Source organism: Artibeus jamaicensis, unplaced genomic scaffold (assembly GCF_021234435.1).
Source record: "Artibeus jamaicensis isolate MK-2021 breed Jamaican fruit bat unplaced genomic scaffold, CSHL_Jam_final scaffold_369, whole genome shotgun sequence".
Lineage (NCBI taxonomy): Eukaryota > Metazoa > Chordata > Mammalia > Chiroptera > Phyllostomidae > Artibeus > Artibeus jamaicensis.
In genome coordinates this window covers 15,770,378-15,796,524 of record NW_026522042.1, presented here as the reverse complement: position 1 = coordinate 15,796,524, position 26,147 = coordinate 15,770,378, and positions in this window count along the sequence as shown.

Below are 26,147 nucleotides of genomic sequence, written 5' to 3'. Positions count from 1 at the left end.
TCACTTGCCCTCCTCTCACCCATCCCCTTCACTGCTCCAGTCATACTAACCTGTTTGCAATTACATGCAAGTTTGTGGAAATGTGATACTGAACTGGGCATGAACTTGAATCATTAATCCTTCTGTAAATTCAGGTTGATTCTGTGTAACCCATTACTGTGATATCTGTAATATTTAAAAAATCATTTTCTCTGTGAACATTATACCCATCTTCCCTACTTGGTTAGCATTCTTTTCACTTTTTCATTCTTTTTTTCCTATTTTTTAATTTTTTATTTTATTTTATTTAAATTAATTTTATTTAGTTATTTTTTAAGTACAGTTTTTTGTCTATTTTTCCCATCCCAGCCTCCCCCGCCCCTTGCTCCCCACCTCCCTCCCATTTCCACCCCCCTTAGTTCTCGTCCCTGTGTCCTTCCTATTTGTTCCTCCAAATCCCTCCCCCTTTTTCCCCCTTAACTTCCCTTCCTTCTCCCCTCTGGTCACTATCCCCTTGTTCTCTATTTCAGTGTCTTTTTTTTTTTCTGCTTGCTTGTTTGTTTTGTTGTTTAGCTTCCTGTCAAAGGTGAGATCATATGGTATTTGTCTTTCAGCACCTGGCCTATTTCACTCAGCATAATGCTTTCCAGTTCCATCCATGTTGTTGCAAAAGGTAGTAACTCCTTCTTTCTCTCTGCTGCATAGAATTACATTGTGTATATGTTCCACAATTTTTTGATCCATTCATTTACTGACAGGCACCTAGGTTGCTTCCAACTCTTGGCTATTGTAAATTGTGCTGCTATGAACATTGTGGTGCATAGGTTCTTTGATATTGATGTTTTAGGATTCTTAGGATATAATCCCAGCAGTGGAACTGCTGGGTCAAAAGGCAGGTCAATTTTTATTTTTCTGAGAAAATTCCATACTGTTTTCCATAATGGTTTGAACTTGAATCATTGAACTAAGTCATTTATTTACCCTTTGATTGTCATACTGAAATGCAAGAGGCATTTGGAGGCAATAAATCTCATTCCCCTACAAATCTTCAAGGCCTAGGCCCTAGAACCTTACAGAGCCTGCAGCCCAATAGGACTGGTGTTCTTGTTAGAAAAGACACCAGTGCATTCTCTCTCATTCATTCATTCTCTCTCTCTCTGATCATGCACAGAGGAACTGCTGTGACAACAGACAGAAGGTGCCATCTGCAAGGCAAGAATGGACCCTCACCTGCCAGTAATTCCACTGGCACCCTTGTCTTGGACTTGTAGTTTCCAGAATCTGGAAAAATAAGTGTGTGTTATTTCAGGCATGCAGTCTGTGTTTTGATGTGGCAGCCCAAAAACAATTATGAAATCTGTGAATCAGTTGACTACCTAATATCACCTGATGAACTGTATAGATCATGCTACTAAAATGCATCAAAAACTTGCTTTTCCACGAGCAAGCGAAACACATGAAGACTGAGTTCACAGCAAGTATAACATAAGGAAATTTGCACTGCACTTATTATCAAGTTTAGCAGATTGGCAGACTATGGGGTGAGGGTTACTGGATCTGCAAAGTTTAATTCATGGTTATATTCAGAATCTGTATCAAGAAACAATGTGAACTTAGTTTCCAGCCTCAAGGCTCTGTTTTTAAATTTAGTGTTCTCCAAGTGTCTTTCAATGCCAATAACTCAGAAAGACTAAATATGTCAGTAATTCTTGTTTGCAGCCTATAGGCTTTTCTTTTGTGGATTAGAGATTAATAACAGGTTTTATGTAAGTTACTTTTATTTTAAATTTAAGTACAATTAGTCATTACTAAATTATTATTTTGAACACCTGCTAACCTACAGTTAAACTCCATATAAAATGAACCTGGAAATAAGTAAGTTTTTCATTGGTGTTTTCTCTTACTTTATGAGTATAGTGTACTTTAAATAACAAAAACAAAGACACAGTGAATTAAACCAGTTTAAAAACTCCTCAGAAAACCACACACAAGATGAATAAGGGACTTAAGAAGATTCCATTGAGAACAAATTAAGAATTTGCCACACCCCTGTCCATGCCCATGAGTCCTTTTTCCTTTTTGTGCTAACCCTCCGCAGCAACCTCCTGCCTCCTGCCAACTGTCATCCTGCTCTCCATCAGTGAGTCTCTCCCAAGTTTCCTTGTTTGGTGTGTTCACTAGATTCCACATATGAGTGAAATCATATGGTATTTGCTTTTCTCTGACTAGCTTATTTCACTTAGCCTAATGTTCTCCAGGTCCATCAATACTGTCACAAAGGGTAAAATTATCTTCTTTTTATGGCCCAGTAGTATTCCATTGTGTAAATGCCCCATAATTGTTTTATCAACTCACCTACTAACAATTGGACTGCTTCCATATTTTGGCAATTTTAAATAACACTGCAATGAACGTAGAGGTGCTTATGTTCTTTTGAATGCTTTGGGTTCCTTCAGATGTATTCCCAGAAGTGGAATAGCTGGATCAAAAGATAGATTCACTTTTAATTTTTTGAGATATCCCCATACTGCTTCCCACAGCAGCTGCACCAGTAGTAATTCATTCTCACCAACAGTGCACTAGGGATCCCATTTCTCCACATCCTCACCAGCACTTATTGTTTGTTGATTTACTGATGATGGCCACTCTGACAGGTGTGAGATGATATCTCATTGTGGTTTTAATTTTCATCTCTCTGATGATTAGTGACATTACGGGGAGGAAGTGGGCATAAGGGGACTAAATGGTAATGGGAAACATACAATGAAGATTAAATTAAAGAAAATAATTTGCAACATTTTTATCTATGTGGTAAATCGCTTTAGGTAGAGTTTTATGATGATGACTATTATTGTTTTAAACTTTCAAAAACAAAGAATGATGACAGAATAGGTACTGGAATTCTAGTAAGATTCCTGGATTGAATTCAGGCTCTGCTTCTTATTTTTTTATGACATTGGGAAAATTAACCTCTCTGCACTTTAATTTCTCACACGGTTAAAAAGAAACAATCATGGAACTCACTTTCTAGGTTGATGTAAAGAGTGCATGAGTTAATGTATGTTAAATGTTTGGTATACTGCCTAACACCTAATAAATACCCAATGAGAGGTAGCTATTTAATAAAAGTATTAGTAAATTTCACAACTTTATGTTGATATTTAAAATAAACTCAACATATTCTCATTAGGCAAATAGAGAATGTCTACCTGACATATAATGAATTTCAGAGCTATGTTTTGGTTCATTTCACCCCTATGATAATCTAGGATTTTGAATTTTTGACCACAAAGATGTTTAACCTATAAAAATAAGAGTGTGCAACACCTTTTTGTTATACTGTGTAGAGCAAAGAGTTTATCTTTTACTAATATGGCAAATTCTGCCAAGATACACAGTTTCTGTACAATATGAAAAAGTCATTGAAGTAATCAGAAAATCATTAGGCTATTGATATCAATTTATTTTCACACACACACACACACACACACACACACACACACACCCCTGAAACTAAATGTATCCCTGAATAAACAGCCACATGGTGAAGACTCATAGATCAATTTGAAAATTATTTAAAAATGCATGAAGTGGCATTCTCTTAAAGGAAAACTCAAATAAAAATACATTTTATATGCCAATAAAATACTATCTTAATTTCCTTTTTCTTCATATATACAAACACTTTCTAATTTGATCATCTAAAAGATGTTTTGGAGTTAATAACAAAGAATAGTTGCTTTAGGGTATAATATTAATGGAAACTTCTAACTTTTGAAAAATAATCCATGAGCGTCCTAGTCAAGAGATTAAAAAAAGGGCCAGCATAATGGTGGGGAGAAGTTATTATCATTAACGACTTTTCAACAACAGTGGCAGGGTTCCAAGGCTGCCTGCAGATTTGTTAGCTCCTTCATGGCATATGTCACAAGGGAGGCATTTTTGAAGCATAACAGAAGTGTGTGAAAAATCTCCATATGATGCATGAGCATAATCTCCCGTTTGCAGATGTTAATTCCCTGCTTGTTGCAGTGACAGAGCAGGTGCCAACGAGTCTGTGAGTGCACCTTCCCGCTGGACGGCATGCAAGCATCCTGGAGCTCGCTAGATGCCATGGATATGTGATAAATCTTAGTTGTTCAAAGAGCATTTCAAATGCATGGGTAGCTTTTGATGATACTTAGCCCCCCTTTAAATAGAAAAAAAATGAAATGCAGTAATAGAGACTGTGTGTGCGCTCTGAGCTTGGAGGAGAGACTGGTCCTTGTCCTGTTGTCATTGATGAATTCTCGACAAAGGCAATAATCATTGCTATCACATACCTTTGAGACTGTCTATAGTTTCAAAACTGTTGCCCTTTTTTCACAAAACATTTTTAACGAAGACATCATGGTAGTGGTAGAAAAACTGAAGAAAACATTTAACTTTCCAGGTCACATAGGATAACTTTGTAATCTGAAGGTGATAGAAATGAGCAGAAATGATTCTGAAGAACTAACTGTAAAAGCTAGGATCAAAGAAAAGTTCACATTCTCCTTATGAAAAATTAACATAAATGAGTTTTCAAGATCAATATACACTTCAGCACTAACAACTCAAGGTGAAATAAGCAGCGCTCTTTTAATACAGCAGATGACCTTAGCTACCTAATCTAATGATTATTCTATTTGAACAAATACAGAAGAAAATGAGTTTTCTAAATGTTGTCATTGGATTCTAATTGCCTAGTATTAGCTTAAGCACATTTTTCATGTATTGGAAACTTCTATTAATATCCTCTAGAGTTATGAATGCAAAAAATAAAGTAGACTACTATTGATTTTTTATGTGTGCAAGACATAGTTTTATAAACCTTGGACATGTAAAATAATTTAATTTCTACAAAAACTAGAACATGCTCTCTCCCTCCTCTTTTTGACACATGAGAAAACTGAAGCACAGACAAAGTACACAGCATCCCCAGTTAGTTTGTGTGACATCTAGGATGTGAGCCAGTTTTCAATAACATTATTTTTATTTATTTGTATGCATTGTATTTATTATATTTATTATGCTTGTTCATTTTTTTCTCCTCTTTGTTCCTCTCTGCCCTGTGTTCCTCCTCCCACCAGCATTCCCCCACCTCAGTTCATGTCCATGGGTCATACATATAAGTTCTTTGGCTTCTCCATTTCCCATACTGTTCTTAACTCCCCCATCTGTTTTGTACCTACCATTTATGCTTCTTATTCCTTGTACTTTTTCCACTATTCTCCCTCCCTCCTTTCACTACTGATAACCTTTCAAGGGATCTGTCTGCATTTCTGTGAATCTGTTCCTATTCTAGCTGTTTACTTAGGGTTTTTTGTTTGTTTGTTTCAGTTTGGTTTGATTTTTAGGTTCAATTTTTGATAGTTGTGAATTTGTTGTCATTTTACTGTTCATATTTTTGAATATTTTCTTTTTTCTTAGATAAGTCCCTTTAACATTTCATAAAATAAGGACTTGGTAATGATGAATGCCTTGAACTTGACCTTATCTGGGAAGTACTTTATCTGCCCTTCCATTCTAAATAAAAGCTTTGCTGGATAGAGTAATCTTGGATGTAGGTCCTTATGTTTCATTACTTGGAATACTTCTTCCCAGCCCCTTCTTGCCTTCCAGGTTTCTTTTGAGAAATCAGCTGACAGTCTTATGGGCACTCCTTTGTAGGTAACTCTCTCCTTTTCTCTTGCTGCTTTTAAGATTCTCTCCTTATCTTTAATCTTGGGTAATATAATTATGATGTATCTTTATGTGTGCTTCTTTGGATCCAACTTCTTTGGAACTCTCTGAGCTTCTTTTATTTTCTGGAAGTCTATTTCCTTCACCAGTTGGGGAAGTTTTCCATGATTATGTTTTCAAATAAGTTTTCAATTTCTTGTTATCCCTCTTCTCTTTCTGGCACCCCTATGGTTCAGATGTTGGAATATTTAAAATTGTCCCAGAGGTTCCTAAGCCTTTCCCCATTTTTTGAATTCTTATTTCTTTATTCTGTTCTGGTTGAATGCTTATTTCTCCCTTCTGGTCCAAACCGTTCATTTGAATCCCAATTTCCTTCCCATCACTGTTGGTTCCCTGTACATTTGCCTTTATTTCACTTTGCATAGCCTTCACTTCTCCTCTATTTTGTTGTCATACTCAACCATTTCTGTGATCATCCTGATTACCAGAGTTTTAAACTCTGCATGTGATATGTTGGCTATCTCTTCATCACTTAGTTATGTTTTTTTTCTGGAGCTTTGATCTGTTCTTTCATTTGGTCCATATTGTTTTCATCTTGGAGCACCGGTTGCATAGCACCAGTGAGGAGTGGAGTCTTAGGTGTTCACCAGGGTGGGGCATCCCAGGACAAGAAACCCAGGTTGCTGTGTTGCCATGCTGTATGTCAGAGAGGGGTCCAAGACGGAACAATGCCACTTGCTTGGCTCTTGGCCAACTTTCAGTCAATTCCTCCTCTACCCACAAGCAAATCAGCCCCTTCTGGTGCTGGTTCCCACATGAGTGGGCCTGTGTACATTCTGGGACCCTGTGGGTCTCTCCCTCAAACTCTCCTGTGAGACTGGTAGTTTCTTCCATTGCAACAACACTCACAGTTTTTTTCCAGTCAGAGGGTTGAGGCTTTATTTCCCCACATTGGAACCCTGGGTTGGGAGGTCTGTCTCACTCCCCAGTTGTCCCTCCTGGGTTATCTGCACTCAAATGTGGGACTGCCTGGTCCTCCAGCTACTAGTCTCTGCCCCTCCTACTGGTCTGGATGAATATTTCTTCTTTAACTCCGGTTGTTGGACTTCCATACAGTTCTGTTTTCTGACAGTTCTGGATATTTTTTTTTGTTTTTAAATATGTTATTGTCCTTCTTTTGGTTGTGCAAGGAAGCAAAGTGTATCTACCTATGCCTTCATCTTAGCTGGAAGTCTATTAATAACATTATTTTTCTCTAAGTGAGCCTTTTGATTTTTTTTTTCTATTCAGCAGTTAGTTTAGGGTCAGGCCATCTTAATCCAGAGACTGAGAATATTCCAGAGAGATTTTAAACTTTACCCTTGGAAGTCCATGAACTCCATCTACTGTCTCCTCAGCTCCCTGAGTTCCTTAGCCTCCATTTCTTAACCTTTCCCCATTAGCCATTAACAACCTGCAAAATTCTTTAAGACACAAAGCAGTATTGCATGAGTTTTAGCTAACCTTATTAAACTTTCCTTCTTCCTAAGATTATGACCCCTTAAATCATGAATTACTTGGTAGCTTTAACTTATCTTCAAACGTAGCTTTTTTTTTCTAATTGAACTCTACTTTTCCAGTTATTTCTAGTAATTTACAACAGGTAAATTTTATTTTTTCTGCCTCATTCAGTTCCATCAACTCAAATACAAAACCACATATTTCAATAAAACCTCAAATCTGTCTTAATATATTTAATATCAAGAAAAATAAGCAAGCTCAGAAAACAAAGATGTACACAAACAATATACATTTTCATATTTTTGATTTTTTTCTTTTTATACTAATATTTCGGCTTATCTTTCAAGTAGCTAGACTAACATGTCCATATTACACATCATGGTATCTGTAAGTTCTACTTAAAATAAAAATATTTTTTAATTCATAAACAATAATTTATAAAAGTGATAAAGACTTCTTTTAAAAATCATGAGATACACTACCTGTTTTTTCATACTACATCTTCAAAATTTTGTGTGTATATTATACTGAACAGCACATCTCAATCCATGCTAACCACGTTTCAAATTCTCCTTAGTCACTTGTAGCTAACAGCCAGCATATTTGAAAGCACAGGCCTATTCCATTTTAATAATATTTTTGTAAATAATAATATTTCTAGTTCTGTTTTAATAATATTTCTGTAAATAAGTATGGAAATTGATAAGAAAAATCATAAATCAAAGTGGAGAATAGTCTAGTTAATGCAAACATATACTATTATAACTTTTTCATTTTATACTCTTCCATATTACTTATCTTTATTAGAATTAGCATAGATTCATAGTTTCCACCAATGATTACTTATTTCAAATCTAGAAGCATAAAAGTTCAGATTTTTCTGTTGAAAGGTGTTTATTTTATTAAATTAAACAACCTATAAAGGAATAGAGAATTACCATGAATTTGCCTATTAGTGGCTTAAATCAAGTTTCTCATAGATTTTTACCAAGGAAATAAATTCCTACTCCACATAGTTTTATTTATTATTTTATTTTTTTTATTTTTAAAGATTTTATTTATTTATCTTTAGGGGGGAAGGAAAGGAGAAAGGGAGAGAAACATCAATGTATGGTTGCCTTTCGTGCGTCCCCTGCTGGGAACTGGCCTGCAGGGAACCAGCCTGCAACCCTGGTATGTGCCCTGACTGGGAATCAAACCATGATTATCTGGTTCACAGTCCTGTGCTCAATCCACTGAGCTACACCAGCCAGGTCTCTACTCCACATAGTTTTAGAAAATAGAACATTTAGGGGACTGTGGACAGTATTATATTCATCTCCTAAACTCAAAGACACATAGAAGATCAACTAGAGTAGACTATTTGCTTATTTTTTATTAAAATAAAAATAGTTTTCTTCAGTTAATAATATTTCCCATGAAAAAATAATTTTTGACTGGCCCTGGTGGACAATTTCTAATCCGATATGTGCATCTGGAGAGATTCTATAATACACGCATGAATGGTAATAATCTTTTATTATGGGTGGTTTCCAAATGATCAGAAAGCAGTACAATTATAATTTAATTCCAAAATATCATTTGTTTTGGTACATTTGAATTATATAGTCTATGCTTCATTTTATGCAATTCCAGCAACAGCTTCTACTAAAGTATGTAATCATTTTCTCTGAGATATTCACCTTTTGAACTACTAAATTTTATGGGGGGGGGGATTTGAGGAAGATTGGGAGATATGTTAGGAAAAAGGTTAGAAAGATATTAAAGCATAACTTTTATTTATATAGCTATGAATTGATATTCAAAGGTCATAGTACCAGGTTTATTATCTTTGAAACACAAATTCATCATCTGTAACATTAGAAAAATATGTAACATACAAGTCATGGGAATACAAAGCTGAAACTGTTCTTGCTGGCGGATTTCTAGTTTCATTAAATCATAGAAAATGAGTTTTATGAACAATCCTCCAGATGGGCAAATGTTCACATGCCACACAACATTTCACAGATTTATGTGAAAAGCAATCTGTAACCAGATGCATACGAGGGATGAGAAAATGAATCTGTGAATACACACGGATTGCCATTAGGTACACAGCTGTATGGATTTGATGTCTTCCTTCCGGTGGGTTTACCTGCTGCCTCTTTACATTCTGTCAGCTAAGGTGATTAATAGTAATTAACTTTTACAAGAAATTAAACTGCTAAACATAAACAGGTGTTTTTAGGTGGTTAATATTTTTACATTGTTAATATATGAGCATAACTTGTGCATTTATAGTTTTACTCAAAGTAAAATATTAATTTTGCATTTGCCACAATTCTCACACCCAGAAACATAAGGTATTCCAGACTCACATCCAGTTGCATACAGTGTCACACGATTCCTCTGTTTATGCTTTTGCACAGCAATGAAAGTGTAATTAATATGAAAGTGATTATCACAAGTATTTTGGTCAAGATTAAAATGTTTTTATCTCTTACCTAATCAGAGATAATTTATTATTAATGTGTTTTCCAATATCTATTTCTTAATCTTTTAATGATACCATACATACATAACTACAACCTAGGATTTCCCCTTTCTCTCTGCCTTTTTCCTGTCTTGCGTGGGCACACACCCTACCTCCCCTTTCCTTCAGAATTTACTTATCACCTAATTTCCCCATACAAACGGTTAATTGCTGGAATGCAAAAATGTATGAAAGATACCACAGACTTTTTATTCTCTTAGAATAAACCATAGAAATGAAGATCACATGGAGGGTTAGCAACAGGGGAGTGGGAGAAGGAGAAGAGGGGAGAAGGTACAGAAAATAAGTAGCATAGACGGTAGATAGAAAATAGATAGGGGGGAGGGTAAGAATAGTAGGGGAAATATAGAATCTAAAGAACTTGAGACACATGGTCATGAACTAAAGGGGGGAGAATGGTGGGGGAGGGGTGTGCAGGGTGGAGGGGAATGGAGGAGGGGAAATAGAACAAATGTAATGGCATAATCAATAAAAAAAGTTAAAAAAATAAAATAAATAAAATTCTGTTAGGATATATCTACTCTATATACCAATTTCAAAGACTTGACCTTAATTTTCTTAAGAGGAGAAAGTAGCTTGTTTGATCCAGTGTTCACAAGACTTGGAGTTCTGCCTGGCATATCATGAGCTTTCAAAACCTTCTAAAGTAAAAACTGAACCCAATTGAATCTGTCTGGATTCCATTGCAGATCTTTAGAAAATCAATTACCATTAAAGTGTAAAATATATTATTTTCTTAGAGACTGCTTTTCATCTTTTCACCATAGAAAATATATTCAGTGAAGTGCTACGTTCTACACATGAAGTTATATCACAAGAAGTAAAAGTAATAATTTTATAGTAAATCTTGCAATGGACAAATAGTCTATCCCCTTTTAATATAGTTTACATTTTAAATTCTCAGAATCATTCTGAGCTACTCTTGGATTTTCTGAAATTTATTCTATAATCACACAGAAAATCTATTTTTCAAACAAATTAAGTCATTAATGTATTTTCCCTACTTGGTAACCCCTTCAACATATTCTTGAACAGAATGAAATCAGAACAGACTGTTCTCATTGACCTACAAGTTAAATATTGGAAGTTTGAAAGTCAGTATTTGTAACAATGCTACATTCTCAGAAATGGAGGGTTTTTTGGAATAAATATGCAACTTGAATTTGTATAATGAGCTGCTAATTAGGAAACCAAGCAAATTAATTTTGGTGAAAAGAATGGCAGGGTATAAATTATTACAATGATCAGAATGTTGTAACTAGCGACATGCATAATCCTGATGGTTTACTATTAGCGTAAATCTTTATATGGAATTGCTGTTTCTTCCACTGTTGCCTGAGTACAGAGTGGTGTGACAAACGAGGAGCGCTGGAACACATTTCCAGCATGCCTTGATATATTTATTAAAAGTAAAGTAATTACTTAGAACTAGTATTGATTTTAAAGTTCTGGTTCAGTTGTTGTGTTCCCCCAGATCTGAGCTTCATACCTGAGCTCTCGCTCCACTTGTTCTTGCTCCCCCTTCAGAAGTAACTGAAGTTCAATAGTTACCCGTTGCCTTTCCAAGTCCTTAAGTTTTTGTTTTATGCCTGAAATAACTGAACCTGGTAACCATGTCTGGAAACTTTTCCTCCTTGCTTACCTGGAGCTAAAAATACCACACAACAGAAAATGTATACAACTGGGAACTTATGTATAACCCTCATTTTATATTGTAACTTTACCATTTGCTATGACAAACTCATTTAATTTGGCCATGCCTCAGTTACTTGGGTGGTGATGAAATATTTTCAGATTGCTTTAAAAAGTACAGCATTTTTATATAATAGCCAACACAAACATTTGCTGAAAACTCTTTCTTCTTTGAAATCTATTTAGAAATATTCTTTTTATCTTTTTTATTTTTTTCAACCCTTCTGAGAGATCATCCATTCTTTGGCAGAAAGGATCCGACTGTCTATAATCACACGGGCCATTTAACTCTCAACAGATGATTGTGATAACTGAGGAGAATGTTTACACATTTCTAAATCTTGCTTCAATGCCCTGGCTGGCGTAGCTCAGTGGATTGAACTCAGGCCTGTGAACCAAAGGGTCACTGGTTTGGTTCCTAGTCAGGGCACATGCCTGGGTTGCAGGCCAGGGTCCCAGTGTGGGGCATGTGAGAGGCAACCACACGTTGATGTTCCCCTCTCTTTCTCCTTCCCTTCCTCTCTCTCTAAAAATAAATAAAATCTAAATAAAAATCTTGGCTCAAAATAGAGAAGGAAAACATCTTCTATATTTTATAAGCTATTAAGTGCTTTTTGCCAAATTATAATCACATAACAGTCAACCTCTACCAATTCATTCCAACTGAATTATTCTACTTTTTGCTGTCTAATTATAAGTACATATCACCACGAATTACTTCATCATTTCTTGCCAATAAGATCTTTAAAAAAGGGCAAGTAACATGTATTAATAAGCCACTTACATTTGATTTGTTTTTTCACAAAACAATTTTTCTCTGAAGTAAGTTAAGCATCCTTCTTGTAATTCTAGTTAAAAAGTTAATTTATCTATTTTTAATATCTAGAGTAAAACGAGATTTTAGATTTTTTCAAATCCTATTTATTTTAATGGAGTCTCATCTAGGTCAACTATTTTCTGTACTAAATTCAAACATTGCTTATTAGAGTAGGAAGTATAAAATATTATTTTTTTAATTTTCTAAAGTGATATAATTCTTACAAAGTCACAGGTAATCAAGGTAGATGAATTTATCATACTTATTTGTACATAAAGAAATGAATACATTTGCTCAGAGAGACACAGCTGCTTTAGGAGACACATCTGTCCAAAAGCTTATTGACACTTCCCTGAAAAATCTGAAATCCAAACACCTTTAACAGACATGGCTATGCTGGTTCATTATTTGTATACATTGCATCTCCCAATGCAACTTCAACCTCTATTGACAGAGAGAAGAGGGGATTATTATCATTTACCTTGTGTATTCCTACATCCACTCTTAAATGTTAGGAGGTATTTGATATTTAACAAGGATTTTTTTTTTGTCGCTTAGGTTGGATAATTTCTACTGACCTGACTTTAAGATCATCTATCTTTTTCCTCTCACTTATTTGGCTGCTGAGGCAACTCAAGGAAATGTTTTGTTGTTGTTGTTGTTGTTTGTTTTAAAATTTTAATTTTTAAATATTTACCATGTCCCTGTTAAACTTTTTAAAATCTTTCCATTTCTGTATTCCACACAGTTCCCAAGACTTACATGTTCTATAGAAGCATCTTAATATGTTTTATTTTTGTTTTCTGTGACATTGAACCTCATGACCTACACCTATTCTACTTTTTTTCTTCTCCAGTAAGAGAGTAAATCTTTAGTCACAGAGTTTTGTCACAGGGACTCAGGCTAAGCCAGTTCCATTCGTTATCCCTGCCTGCAGTGATTGTTCAGGAAACACCTGTATAATCTTAAGCCAAATCAGTGAGAAACCTTTTTCAGATATTTTGTTCCTATATTTTTTCTGTTTTCTAGGAATATCATATAAAGAAGTTCCCATTATTTTTCTTCTTTTATTTAAAAATGATGTATTTATTTATTTTTAGAGAGAAGAGAAGGAAGGGAGATTGAGAGGGAGAGAAACATCGATGTGTGGTTGCCTTTTGTGGGTGAGCCCCCATCTGGGGACCCAGCCTGCTACCCAGGCATGTGCCCTGACCGGGAATCGAACTGGAGATCCTTTGGTTCAGAGGCCAGCACTCAGTGCACTGACCCACACAAGCCAGGGCTATTTCTTCTTTTTTCATGACACATAATCTCTGATTCTACTCATGGCTCCAGCTTTGTGGAAGGAACTGGCGGGTGAGAATGAAGTAAAAACACAAAAACCAGATAGGCGAATGGAGATCAGAGAAGAGGGATGGTCTCAACTCTATAATTCTGTTTATTTCTTAGGCCAGAAGCATCACCGCTTTGTCTGCTGATCCTTTACCAAGCTACTAAATTCCATGTTTTTCTGTCAAAGCTAGTTGGAATTTACTTGCTAAACAAGTAAATGCTAGTGCTTTGATGCTTAAGTAAAGAAAATATTATGACAAAAAGTAGGGTTATGAGCTTTCAGAATTTTAAGGTGCCCCCAGATTTCATAGGCAGGTTCTGAATTCAGTGAAGAAAAGACAAAAGCAGACAGAGAAATAACCATCTTACTGATATGGCTACTATTGAAAAATATAGGAAAAGCAATGGGGCTTGGATACCACACCCCGGAATTACCATTATTTTCTCAAGATGTGGTAAACAAAAAGGACATACACCAAACCTATTGTAAACTTTAACTCTTCCACTGGATAAAGGGCTTTTTAAAAAACAAATTAAACACTTTATCGTAAGTGAAAATGATTTAAATGTGATTTCAAGGTAACAATTTCATGTCATATGCATTTTAATTACTGTTACCATTTGCAATACCAGGCAACTTAGTCCAGTGATATATATAAAAGAGGGCGTGGAGTGACTTAAAAGGCCTACAGACTGACCTCAAATCAGCACTAGGTAAAGTGAAGACAGTTATGATTTCTGTCCACGTTCACTAATTACTTCTGGCATTCATGTTTACTGAGACTGTCAGTGTTTTGTCACTCAAAACAGTAATATATATTCCTGTTATGACAACTATGGTGAGAAGAAACACTAATTATTCATATATGATAAGAATAATGATAATAGCAATATGTATATGCACATACATATAACATATACATACACATACATAGATACACATATGCATATTTCTGTTTCATCACTAAAAGTTCTATACTTTCACTTAGAAACAGTCATTTCATATTTTAGCTAATACCCTCACTAAAAGTCAGATTAAGTGCTACCCTGATTTGCTCTTTATTATGATATAAATTTATTGCTAAAATAAGTTAAAGGAATGATATTTCTCACCAAGCTTTAAAATATTAGTTTCCATTTTGCCTCAGAATAGATGTTTTATTCATTGGCAAAATTCCCAGTCCAATACTATAAAGGGAATAAATTTTGTGCATTTGGATAGCACTTTAGTGGATTTTTAATTAAGAAATGGTAACCATCATCTAAGGGGACACATTTTATTTAGCAAGTAAAAGAACAAGATCCATTAACCTCCTGGAAGTTCAATGCTTAGCAGTAGGGATGCATTTAAGATTATTGTTAATTTTTTTATTATGTAAAATAATATGAGCTTAGATTATTGATTAAGAATGAAGAATGACTGAAATTTTCTTGCTATGTAGATATAACAAATATTTTGTATATTCAAATATGAAGTGTGAGCATGATCAGTACTTAGCACGTTTTGTGATTAAAGAAATAGTGGATTTGTAGCATTTTAAAGCAATTGAATACATTGTAGTTTATAACAAAAATGGCTAGTGAACATTCAAGAATTTTCTTAAGGACATATTTATCTTTGTAATTTTATGCCAGTTACTTGATTGAGTATTCTCTGATAATAAAGAAGCCCCATAAAACCCGTGGAGTCTATTAAAAAGTTACCCCAAACATTGTTTTAAATGATATGGGTATGGTTTTGAACAGAAAGACAACAAAACAAGAAGATACATTCCTGAATAGGGAAGGCAGGAGTAAGTACAATGTTTTATGTTATGTATCAAGATGGAATTAAAACTAGGGGAAATTTGATATTTTACTAAAAACAGCCACAAATGAAACTACTTATGTGTTAGACACATACATACAAAAGCTTAAAAGTAATGGCAAGAATATCTGGAAATTTTAGAAAAAATATTTTTACAAGTCATATTTTCAAAATGAAAAGTATCTAAAAGTTCAAGCCAGCATTTGAAATATGTATTGATTTGTGGAAATTCTTGTAAAAGTGATTATTTATATTTGTTAGAGTCTATTAGCCTTTCAACATGTTTCCAAAGATGTGATCTCTATTTATTTAATAAATGGATGGTTTTATGACAAGTGGCAAGGGGCATTTAATAAACACCAGCCTGTGATCTATAAGCTGAGATGGCCACTTGCTGATGATCTAATAATAGTAGATCATGTAGATTTAATAACAGTAGATCAATAATAGATCACTAGCTAACACTATCGTGGCAAAAGGTAAGAAAAGGTCAGTAGACTCAATTTCATGTATTTTTATTAACAAAGGATGCATTTACTTATAGAAAAGGAGTAAATGCATTTGTAGTTATATAAACGTATACCTACAGAGGTCTGTTCGGAAAAAGTTGAGCCATTGTTAATATAAAGAAAATAGTTTGCACGACTCCAGTGTAATCTGGCATCCAGAGAGTGGACTGGAACATGTATGCATGAGCCTCGACAGCATCACTGTACTAGTCAGTGTGGGTGGTAGACACCACTGAGTGAGCATGTGCCCTGTGTGACTGTGGCATTCAAATGTTCGAGTGAGTGGAGAGATGAATCTGCATCAAATTTTGCATTAAACTTGAATATTCCTCTGCAGAAACTATTTGGATGACCCAGAAGGCTTTTTGGGAATGATGCAAGAAGTGTAGCACAAATAAAATGTAGCACAAATGCTTCAAAGAGGGTCAAGAATCTGTTGAAAGGGACCCACATTCTGGAAGACCTGCAACAAACAGAACACCTGAGAATGTTGAAGGCGTAACAGGCTGCAATCAGCAAAGATCAGCAACTGACAGTGTGGGAAGTGGAAGCTGACCTGGGGATTCCCAGAACGACTGTGTCCGAGACTTTGGTGCAGCATCTGGACATGAAACGTGTCATGGCAAAATTTGTTCTTCAGCTTCTGCTACCAGAGCAGAAGGATCATCTCACTGTAGTTGCTAGTGACTTGATTCAAACTACTAGCAGTGAGGTTCCAAGGTGCCTACTTAGAAGGGTGCCGAGGTGTCATTTCTCAATGTGCAATGTTTTTTTCTAACCTGTACCTTCAATAAATGCCTGTTTTTCATATTACATGACTAGATACTTTCTGGACAGAGCTGGTCCAGTTGAAAAATATTTATTTAAATTATAGTCAAAGAATTTAAATCACATTTAAACAATTTAGTATATATACAAGTATATGACATACGCATTTGACAATATTGAGTGAGAAGGGGACTGGTTCAAATTAAGCTACTTTGTATTTGCTGCATGATGATTTCTGTATCTCTCTGAAATCATGTTTACTCAAATAGGACCTTGATATACATTTAAAAATATCTTCCCACTTACATTAAAAAGAATATTCTCTTCATCATAAGGTTATATTCTAGAAATAGCTGAAGTAGTTGTTTTATAATGTAGAATTTTTTAAGGTATTATGAAATCCATATCCCCGCTTTTCCTTTGGAAGGTACACCTAAGTCTCTGACCTCGAATACGGAAATTTCCTCTCTCTCCCTCTCCTTTTCCCTCTCCTCTGACTCCCACGATACCCCACTTTAGTTGATTTTGTGATTATGTCACACAAATACAAAGACCCACAATACATCACAGCTCAGGCACCCTTCACAGTCTCTGCCACCCTTCACAGTGTTGGCTTTTGCATATTGCACATCTGCCTGGTTTAGATGCAGTGTCCACTGTGAGGCTGAGGGTACTTCCTCTCAGTGCCCAACTCTACAGTCTTAACATGAACTGCAGTCTCACAGAGGATGCACAGGTAGGACAACCTTGTCTCGTTCCAGGTTTTAGAAGTTTAAAATTTAAGGAACATGTATGAAGGACCCACAGATAAAAACACCAGGGGAGGATTAAATGTGGGAGGTGCGGGGGGTAGGTAGGGCAGGGGAGAATAATGGGGGGAAGTGGAACAACTATAATTGAACAATAATAAAAAAATTTAGAAGAAAAGAAATAACTTCTGTATAAATCTACAGATATAAACCTCTGAATCTTTATATATAAATATTAAATTATTGCAAATTTTTTTATATTTTAAGTTTTTTGTTGCTAGCTAGATTAGTGATGCCCCTTGATTATTTTTCAGATGTGAAATTATCACCCCTTAGTCCACTGTAATCAGCCTGACAATTTTACTTTGAATTTACTGATTTCTAGTTTATAGAGACACTAACCTACCGATTTTAATTGCCTTGTATAGCATGTATCTCTCTTGCTCTGTGTTTGAAATATTATAAAGTGTTAAAAAAAAAGGATGGTTGGAGTCTTCCACATTGCAAGATCACTTTTTCATAAGTATATTTGTTTAAAATATATTTTGTAAATTATATTTGTTCATGTGCTTTGGCACTTAGTGTAGATATTCTACTATTTTTCCTCTATCATTTCATAATCTCTATATTTTTAAGATCTTAAATGTTTCATTTTTGATGTAAATCTTTCTATTTCATTTGGTGCCTCTAATTATTTTAATGTTTATATAGAAAAACAAGTAGATAAAAACATATCATTACCAATTGCATCTTTACCTGATGTATTTTATTGTTAAAACTTTTTAAAGATTTTATTTATTTATTTATAGACAGAAGGGAAGGGAGAGCGAGAAGGAAGAGAAACATCAATGTGTAGTTGCCTCTCGCATGCCCCCCATTAGGGACCTGGCCTGCAACCCAAGCACGAACCTCGACTGGGAATCCTTTGGTTCAGAGGCCCGCGCTCAATCCACTGAGCCGTAACAGCCAGAGCCCTGGTGCATTTTATGTGAGCTCCACATACCCTTATATTTTCTTTTCTTGTTTCCTAAGTATGAATACAGCCGACATTCCCCACACTGTTCACTATCTGGGGGTTTTGGCATTAAGTCCATAGGGTCGGGAACGAGGGAACTATCAAAACTTTGGAACTGGCATAGGAAGTACGACTCATATAAAAATTCCATGATTATTACAATTGTAACCTCCAGATATTTTGGAGTGAAGCAGATCGTATCTTTTACAAACCAAGTTAAAGCAATTTGTAGCATTTCCTTAGAGTCAAGGAGTTTGCACTTAGTTAGGAAATTGATCTATAGCTCCTTTGTTTCTCTGAGGCGGAGAGTCACAGAACTTACTCTCGCCTAAGGGATAGATTTGTGCTCTTTTCTCCTTTCTCCTAAAACACTGTGAGTGATAATGACAGACATTGTTCCCATGGCTCCCGCTAAAGTGTCTTTAAGGTATATTTCAAGAAAAAATACTTTTTTCCCATCTTGATTTAAACTTTCATGTCTCCCAGTGATTTCAAGTCAGTCAGGAAATTTAAGAACTTACTTTTCTCTTCAGTTTAAGGTTAAAATTGCAAGATAATAAAAGTTGTTAAATAAAGGAAACAATAACAACTCTATTCTAACAAAACAATTTTGGCTTTTGTATGTACTCTTCACATATTTGCATATCTGTTAAATGAGTCTGAGTGAAAAGATCACTCCCTATCACAAACTCCCTCCACAATATAACTCTCCTAAGTATCATAGATTCTTAATTTCTATCAAGCATGTTTTATGGAATGGAGACGTTCAGACTTACAGTTCCATAGAAGGTTGCATTTAGCTTTATTTTCATACAAATCACCGGTTCTCATTCAATCTTTCACCACTTCAATATACTCCAAACCCATCCTTTGTTTTTATGAAAAATTAAAGTCAAACACCCATTGCTGACATAAGTACAAATTTAAGAATGCTTTTGTTTCCAACTCACAAAATTCTTCAAATTCCCCCAAGGGAACAAGTAGAATTAATTTAACTTGTCATACTCAGGAAGCACATGTATTTTTTCTACAGAATAAAAGTAAGTATAAATTCTAAGTCTTCAAATATGTAGAATATATATATATATATATATATATATATATATATATATACTTACCTTTATATTTATTAGTTGTCTGAGTTGAACAGGAAGATAGAATTAGTGGTTGACATACCTACTTAGTGTTTAGGTAATTTTTATTGATCTAACATAGTGTTATTTAAAATCTTCAGATTATCTACTTCACACCACAAAGATTCTTGTTAACCATAAAGAAATTTCTTTTTCTAAAGATTTCATTTATTTTTAGAAAGGAGGAAGAAATAGAAGGAAAGAAACATTAATATGAGAAAGAAACACTGATTGGTTGCCTCTCCTCTATGCCCCAACTGGGGACCCAGCCCACAACCCAGGCTTGTCCCCCGACTGGGAATCGAACTCATGCCCTTTCATTTTGCTGGATGATGCCTAACCCATGGAGCAACACGAGTCAGGGTTATAATCAAGTTTCAATTAATTTAAAAAATCACCCATTACTATATATTCTGATGTGTATAATGCAATGAGGTATTATTTTGGTAATTGGATACATACTATTTACTTGTCCAACAGAAAAATAGACATTGTAGGCACTTTGACATTTCCTCCTTTTCTATAGATTAGCAATTCCATGAACAACTTGAAGGTTATTCATTTTGCCGGGTTTGGGGATCTGCTGAGAGATTAGGATGAGGAAGAAATGCTTTAGGGCTGATTGCCTGAAAATCAAAGTACTAGAGTAAACCTGAATTGGAAAAAGCTATTTGAAATTTTAAATTACCCTGGGCAAGAGTAAAAGCTCCTCAAATCAAAAGTGGTTTGAGGGCTTTTAATCTAAACATACTTTAAAAAATTCTTAATCTCTATCAAGGGTGCTTTATGGAATGAAGACATTCGGACTTACAGTTCCATAGAGGGTTCCATTTAGCTGTATTTTCGTACAAATCACTGATACTCAATCAATCTTTTACCACTTCAATAGACTCCAAAACCTTCCTTTGTTTTTGTGAAAAATTAAAGTTAAATACCTATTGTGGAAATAAGTACAAGTGTAATAATGCTTTTGTTTCTAATTCACAAAATTCTGCACATTCTCCAAATGGAAGAGGAACTAGAGTTCTACAAATGCTGCCTTCTGGTCTACTCTCTGAGAAGAAGAAAACTAGTGTCATACAAAGTGCATGTGGAGACTGGGGAGTCCTGAGGTCCTTGATCCCGTTTTGGTAGAGCTGCCCATCCCACAAATGAGCAGGACAGAATGACTGACAGGGCAAAATTAACTGATGAATTTAAAAAAAGGTAAATTCCACTGCTAGTTTTATATCCTAAGAACCCTAAAACACCAATCCAAAAGAACTTATGCACCCCAGTGTTCATAGCAGCACAATTTACAATAGCCAAGCATTGGAAGCAACCTAGGTGCCCATTAGTAAATGAATGAATCAAAAAACTATGGTACATATACACAATGGAATTCTATGCAGCAAAGAGAAAGAAGGAGCTCCTACCCTTTGCAATAGCATGGATGGAACTGGAGAGCATTATGCTGAGTGAAATAAGCCAGGCATTGAAAGAAAAATACCATATGATCTCACCTTTAATAGGAAGCTAAACAACAAAACAAACAAGCAAGCAGAATAAAAACAAAGACACTAAAATAGAGAACAAGGGGACAGTGACCAGAGAGAAGAGGGGAGGGAGTTTCCGGGGGAAAAGGGGAAAGATTTACAGAAACTAGTATGAAGGACACATGGACAACAAATAAGGGGGCTGGAAATGGGAGGGAGGTGGGGAGAACGAGGTGGGGTGGGCGGGGATGGGAGTAAAAGACAGAAAACTGTACTTGAACAACAATTAAATTAAAAAAGAGAGAAGGTAAAGAGGAAATAATAATTTCCCAAGTTTAAGAACAAAGTCTACACAAGTACATTTTACTCTTGAGATAATTAAAGAAGTTATTACCAGTAAAAGTAAGATATAGAAAATGCCGGGCTGAGATAAACAAATACTTCAACTAAATAAGCTCAGGGTAGAAGAAAATCTATTATAGAACAAGCATGAGTAAGAAAAGATATAGTAACAGAATTACCTTATATTGGTACATAAATCAACAGACTCAAAAACAGACTTGGGACAATCACTGAATAATCAGAGGAAAATTAGATAACATTAATTTGAAGGAAGGTAATAAATATGAAGTATTACAAGAATATGCTCTCTCTCAGTGTGTGTGAGGGATTGATCCAAGACCCCTTCAGATCCCCAAATCCTGGATGCTCAAGTCCCTTATATAAACTAGTATTGTATTTGCATGTAACTTACACCCACCCTTTTATACACTTTCATTCATTTTTAGATGACTTATAATTTCTATACAATGTAAATACTATGTAAGTAGTTGTTATCCTGTATCATTTAGATATCAACTTTCTAGATTGTCATTTTTTGAATATTTTTGTTCTGTAGTTGGTTGAATGTGTGTATTTGGAAACTTCAAATAGTAAAAACCATTTGTTAATAATTAATCGATTAAGGTGTAATCAATACTTTATATATATTATATTATGGCTATTTGGAACACCCATGTGTAGTGAGTAAAATTTAAGTTAAAGAGGTGAAATCAATATGGTTTTGAATTACTTCCCAGGGGCATTCAGTGGCAGGAAGCCTTTATGAATAATTTCTGCAGGGCAGTGGTGGAAATCTAGCCAGGCCGTCATAGAACCATATCACTATTACAGTAATCAATGTTCTACTTCACCTGAGTTAACTGCTCACATGGTCTCACTCCAAAGCCTGCCAGCACTAGTAATGCCTTTTTTCTGAGATGCATATGTTAAGGATCCTGTCACTTGAACATCATATATCCCTTCTACCCCAAAGCTCACCTGTTCTAAGTACTGTAATCCAAAGTCCTTTATTCAATCAAGAACTTCAATGCATTGATGCCACAAGGTTTCCACTGTGCATCAATTCAATCACTTATTTGAAGAAACAAATAAGTCAATTATTTGTTTCTTCACTTCCTTTCTTAACTGTATGACTAAGGTTTTATGCTATTCACTGTCTGTCATATGCAACTCAACAAACCTCATCCCAGTTATTGATCTATTCAGGGTTCATACCTAAGTGCTTAAACATCACCAAAAATATATATAACAATTTTATATGATTCTAACTATTTTTGTACATGAATCTGAAATAAGCACTCTACATTTAACTATTAACTTCACATTCCAACTCTCTGATGTAAACCTTTACATCCAATATTTCTGTTTAACACTTCATCCTTTCTACCTGTCCCCCTTTGCTAAGTAGAAAATTTGTTTCTAACATTTTGTTTGAAAGACAGCAATTAGGAAAAAAAAAAAAAAACACCAACTTCAGACTGGTACTCTCTGGTCTAGTAATGGTTCTTTATCCAAATGCTTATGTTCCCATTTGGCTCATATTACAGATTTAAAAATACCCCTACTTCTCTTTAAGGTCTTTCTTTCATTTATGATCCGAACGCCATACCCCTCTATCAACTGGAGGATTTCAATAGCATGGTTTTCCTCTCTCATCATTTACATTTTTCTTCTATATCATATATAGAATTTTATTTTTATAATCATATATTAAAAATTTCCTTCACCCATCATTTCCTCCCAGAAATTTTCTAATTCTTTGCTGCCCATTGCAAAAAAATAGTAACCTATTATAAGTTCATTTTTACTTCCTCATACATTCTTTTCAAGTCATTTCATATGGATTTTTCATATCCACCTCATTAAAAATAATTTTTAAAGGACTATGCATGGATGAATATTAACATTCATTTGCACAACTGATATTTAGATGGTATTTATATATTGCACCATGTCGTGAGGATAATTACAAGTGTTCTACTCTGTATCTGTTAAAGAATTAGGTTAGATTCTTGATAAAATTGAGAAAAAGAAAATTTGTAATTGAATATCACTATTTTTAATTTTCATAGATATAAGTAAAGAGGAATAACACATTCAAAAAGAGTATTAGTTACCCTGGCTAGTGTAGCTCAGTGGATTGAGCGCCGGCCTGTGAACCAGAGTATCGCGGTTTGATTCCCAGTCAGGGCACATGCCTGGGTTGCAGGCCAGTTCCCAGCAGGGGACACATGAGAGGCAACCATACATTGATATTTCTCTCCCTCTCTCCTTCCCTGCCCCACTAAAGATAAATGAATAAGATATTTTTAAAAAAGAGTATTAGTAACCAAGAGCTTATGCATGGAGTTTTCCCATCGGTGTACTTGTGCCTTTCCATTCAAGCAGGTAGAATTCGATCTTCTATTTCCAGTCAAACATCAAAAGAGATAAAATTGAGACTTGTATCCAATCTCCACAGACTTACAGCCAATAAAATGTATATATGTACATCTAGAAGAGATGTATTATAAAGTATTGGCTGACGTATTTATGAAGGCCGAAAAATTGCATAATGTCCTCTGTAAGCCGGAGACCAAAGACTGCCAGGGACCGAGTTCAAAGGCTGTAGAATGAGAGATTAGATGGTACAGATTCTAGTCCCAATGAGAACAAGCATTACCAAGGGCAAGAAAGAAAAAGTCATCACTCCAGGTAAATCAGGTAGAGATAGAGATTGAGCTACGGAGAGAGAGAGAGATGTGAGAATGCAATTTCTCCCTCTCCAAATTGGTGTTCTATTCAGGCCCTTAGGGGACTGAATGACGCCTGTCCACACTGTGGGTGCAATCTGCTTAACTCAGTCTCCCTATTCACATGCTGATCTCTTTCAGAAACAGCCAGAGACACACCCAGAAATATGTTTAACCACGTATCTGGGTAATTCATAATTCAGTCAACTTGCAACATAAAATTAATTATCATAAGGTCTAATGTTCAAAAGACTAAGAAAGCTGAGCAGATATTTAGATAATATTTGAGAAGCCATGCAGATATCAGCTATCATTTGTTTTGGTATAACATGCTTGTATATTCATGCGATATACACTGTAGCACATAAAAGACTATAGTTTAAATCCAGAAACTTCTGATGTCTGTATTTGAAGTTTCACTCTTTTATTCATTAAAAATTAAATGAATGGATAAATCTATTAACTATGGGTTAGCATTAAAGAGTGTTTATCTCCTGATATTTGACCAATAATTGTCCTAAATCTAGAATTTCATATAATCGCCATATAGCATACTGCCAAACCCTTTGAAAATAAATTTCACTAAGCTGTACACCTGAAACCAAGTTAATAAATAAGTAAATAAATCTCAAAGCCAATAATAAATAGTTTATTTCAATTATATATGTATATATGATGTTTAAATATGTATGTGTATATTTGTATGCATATGTATATATGCATATATACATGTGACACCCATGTATAATTTGTTATGTAAGAAGATATACATTAAAAAATAAAATAGATAATAAATGTAGAGTTATACCCCTTACAAAAGAAACCTGGCTCAATAAAGTTCATAGGCATATTTTTCAAATATTTTTAAAGAAGGAATTATTCTAATCTATGTTATAGAACAAAATCAAGACAAACAGAGAGAGAGAGAGAGAGAGAGAAATATTTTTTCTTAGTTTTTAAAATGAGGGGAAAGCTTCTAGTAATTCTCTCTTTTTTACCCTGTATTTCTTGGGGGAAAGGAAGCAGCTAGAGAGAAGAACATTAGGAAACTGAACAACTGAGGTCTACATGGTAGACTTTATCATTGACACTATTTTTTTTCATCCTTACGGATACACATGCTTCTTCTCATGTAATTTTTTGGACTCTTTCACTAACAGCCACTATACAAACCTGAACCTTAACTTTGAGCCTGGCTGACTGGCCTACACTGAGCAGTAATATATGGATGAAAGTGACAATGTTCTGATTTTGACCTGAGACCTAAATGCTACCTCATCTATTCCGGTTGCCCGCCAGCAGCTCTCCCATCTCTGTAAGAGTATGTCCCCTTTGGTCTATGATCCAGCACTAGACAGATCACTTGGCCTCTGGCTGCCTGATAGATTCATGAGCAGGTGTGTCCAAGATTGACAGAAGTTAAGCTTAGCTCAGTGTAGATTAGCTGATACCAAGCTGACCTACAGATGTGCGAGCAATTTTCTGGGGGTTTCTGTGAAGCGATAAAATCGAGGCAGACTTATAATGACTGACTTGAACACCTGCTCCTAGTTTGGGAGATCTAAAGACGCAAGAGATCATTACATGAGAGTAGAGTATACATCTAGTGAAGTGTAGGAAGGATATTCAACAATAACTTGAGAAGATTTATTTTACTGGAGAATGCCAAAGTTGCAGGCATTCCCCTTTGATCTGGACTTGCCTCATTCCTGAACGGATAAAATTAAATACAGAGTTATTTATGTGTGGAATCATCCAGCAGAAGACAAACAATGCTCACATTGTCTGGAAAATACACTAGAAAATTCACCAAGCTCACTGGCTTGATGTTGATTTTCTTATAGATACAATGTCATACTTGGAACATTACTTTTCTTGTACTTGGAACATTCTTAGAGTGATCATTAAGATCCCAGATATGGTTAGAAATTTGAGAACCAACATCATATATTTTCTTGCATCAAAGTTACCAGGCTTGATACAACTTTTTCAGTAACAGGTATTTTACCCTTTGGTCAAGGGGAAGAGAAGACACTGCTTTATTAATTGACAACTGCT